Raw genomic sequence first — 2500 nt, forward strand, 5'->3', positions numbered from 1 at the left:
ATGCGTGGCGTGAGTATTTTTGGAATCTTTTTTTTTACCCGGACAAGGCTTCCACTGACCAGTTCCCATATGGTCTACCGCCAGGATTCCTGGTTTTCACCTAGGTGGCCCGGGTTCGACTCCCGGTATTGGAAGGTGGGCTCCTCTGTGCTTCCCTCTACGAAAAAGGGCCACACGTCTTCCTGCGTCGAAAGCCGTTTTTTGGCCAGCAGTCGAGCTGCAGAAACCTAATAGGCCGAGGTTGTGACCCCACAGGCCGAGGTTGTGACCCCACAGACCTGCGCCTTCGATAGCTCAGCTGGTAGAGCGGAGGACTGTAGGAGGAGCGTTGGCAATCCTTAGGTCGCTGGTTCGACTCCGGCTCGAAGGAGGTTGTTTTTCACGTGCCCACCTTTTTTGGGGGGGCCGGCCTTCTGAAAGCGGCCAACAGAGCTTGATTTCACAGTCCGCCATTGGGGGGGAGGGGGGGCAAAAGAGCTTTCCCTGACCGGGAATCGAACCCGGGCCGCGGCGGTGAGAGCGCCGAATCCTAACCACTAGACCACCAGGGAAGAGCCGATCTAATGCTGGCCTGCTAATAACATGAGAACAAGCAGACAGCAATACAGGCTTCTGTCACGTCAAAAACCAACGAGTCGGGCTGCAAGCACGAGGATCCCCAGGCGGTGGGCCAGTGGCGCAATGGATAACGCGTCTGACTACGGATCAGAAGATTCTAGGTTCGACTCCTGGCTGGCTCGCTCTCTGATTTTTGCGTAATGCAGTTTGGTTTTGATGTCACAGGCTTGCCGAATTGTTGCCCTATTCCTACGTGCCACCCGAGCTTTGAGAAAAAGTTGGACACGAAATGAAATCCGAACTAGCCAATAATCAGCAACTCACCCGGTTAAAACCGCGTCTCAGTTTCATTGTTAATCTCATGATTTTTTCATTTCTGTACCTTGACAGACCGGCGATAGGCTGTTTTTCCTTGAGATAACGGTTACAATGCAAGACCACGCTTGTTTTTTCAAATGCGTGGCGTGAGTATTTTTTGATTTTTTTTTTTACCCGGACAAGGCTTCCGCTGACCCGTTCCCATATGGTCTAGCGGTCAGGATTCCTGGTTTTCACCCAGGCGGCCCGGGTTCGACTCCCGTTATGGGAAGGCGGGCTCCTCTTTGCTACCGGTCAGGATTCCTGGTTTTCACCCAGGCGGCCTGGGTTCGACTCCCGGTATGGGAAGGCGGGCTCCTCTTTGCTACCGGTCAGGAGATAACGGTTACAATGCAAGACCACGCTTGTTTTTTCGAATGCGTGGCGTGAGTATTTTTGGAATCTTTTTTTTTACCCGGACAAGGCTTCCGCTGACCAGTTCCCACGAAATGAAATCCAAACTAGCCAATAATCAGCAACTTACCCGGTTAAAACCGCGTCTCAGTTTCATTGTTAATCTCGTGATTTTTTCATTTCTGTACCTTGACAGACGGGCGATAGGCTGTTTTTCCTTGAGATAACGGTCACAATGCAAGACCACACTTGTTTTTTCGAATGCGTGGCGTGAGTATTTTTGGAATCTTTTTTTTTACCCGGACAAGGCTTCCACTGACCAGTTCCCATATGGTCTACCGCCAGGATTCCTGGTTTTCACCTAGGTGGCCCGGGTTCGACTCCCGGTATTGGAAGGTGGGCTCCTCTGTGCTTCCCTCTACGAAAAAGGGCCACACGTCTTCCTGCGTCGAAAGCCGTTTTTTGGCCAGCAGTCGAGCTGCAGAAACCTAATAGGCCGAGGTTGTGACCCCACAGGCCGAGGTTGTGACCCCACAGACCTGCGCCTTCGATAGCTCAGCTGGTAGAGCGGAGGACTGTAGGAGGAGCGTTGGCAATCCTTAGGTCGCTGGTTCGACTCTGGCTCGAAGGAGGTTGTTTTTCACGTGCCCACCTTTTTTGGGGGGGCCGGCCTTCTGAAAGCGGCCAACAGAGCTTCATTTCACAGTCCGCCATTGGGGGGGAGGGGGGGCAAAAGAGCTTTCCCTGACCGGGAATCGAACCCGGGCCGCGGCGGTGAGAGCGCCGAATCCTAACCACTAGACCACCAGGGAAGAGCCGATCTAATGCTGGCCTGCTAATAACATGAGAACAAGCAGACAGCAATACAGGCTTCTGTGACGTCAAAAACCAACGAGTCGGGCTGCAAGCACGAGAATCCCCAGGCGGTGGGCCAGTGGCGCAATGGATAACGCGTCTGACTACGGATCAGAAGATTCTAGGTTCGACTCCTGGCTGGCTCGCTCTCTGATTTTTGCGTAATGCAGTTTGGTTTTGATGTCACAGGCTTGCCGAATTGTTGCCCTATTCCTACGTGCCACCCGAGCTTTGAGAAAAAGTTGGACACGAAATGAAATCCGAACTAGCCAATAATCAGCAACTCACCCGGTTAAAACCGCGTCTCAGTTTCATTGTTAATCTCATGATTTTTTCATTTCTGTACCTTGACAGACCGGCGATAGGCTGTTTTTCC

At 52.4% G+C, this 2500-nt stretch overlaps 6 non-coding genes across 6 annotated transcripts; 4 read left to right on the forward strand and 2 right to left on the reverse strand.

Moving 5' to 3' along the window:
• Positions 1 to 283: 283 nt before the first annotated feature.
• Positions 284 to 370, forward strand: trnay-gua (transfer RNA tyrosine (anticodon GUA)). The gene is given in 2 exon segments: positions 284 to 320; positions 335 to 370. It is a non-coding gene; the product is annotated as a tRNA-Tyr (tRNA).
• A 109-nt stretch (positions 371 to 479) lies between these two features.
• On the reverse strand, positions 480 to 551 carry trnae-cuc (transfer RNA glutamic acid (anticodon CUC)). The gene has a single exon. It is a non-coding gene; the product is annotated as a tRNA-Glu (tRNA).
• Positions 552 to 667: 116 nt separating this feature from the next.
• Positions 668 to 740, forward strand: trnar-acg (transfer RNA arginine (anticodon ACG)). Its single transcript has one exon. It is a non-coding gene; the product is annotated as a tRNA-Arg (tRNA).
• Positions 741 to 1075: 335 nt separating this feature from the next.
• Positions 1076 to 1147, forward strand: trnae-uuc (transfer RNA glutamic acid (anticodon UUC)). The gene has a single exon. It is a non-coding gene; the product is annotated as a tRNA-Glu (tRNA).
• Positions 1148 to 2009: 862 nt separating this feature from the next.
• Positions 2010 to 2081, reverse strand: trnae-cuc (transfer RNA glutamic acid (anticodon CUC)). The gene has a single exon. It is a non-coding gene; the product is annotated as a tRNA-Glu (tRNA).
• A 116-nt stretch (positions 2082 to 2197) lies between these two features.
• Positions 2198 to 2270, forward strand: trnar-acg (transfer RNA arginine (anticodon ACG)). Its single transcript has one exon. It is a non-coding gene; the product is annotated as a tRNA-Arg (tRNA).
• Positions 2271 to 2500: the final 230 nt, after the last annotated feature.

This window comes from Garra rufa, chromosome 2 (assembly GCF_049309525.1).
Source record: "Garra rufa chromosome 2, GarRuf1.0, whole genome shotgun sequence".
Classification (NCBI taxonomy): Eukaryota; Metazoa; Chordata; class Actinopteri; order Cypriniformes; family Cyprinidae; genus Garra; species Garra rufa.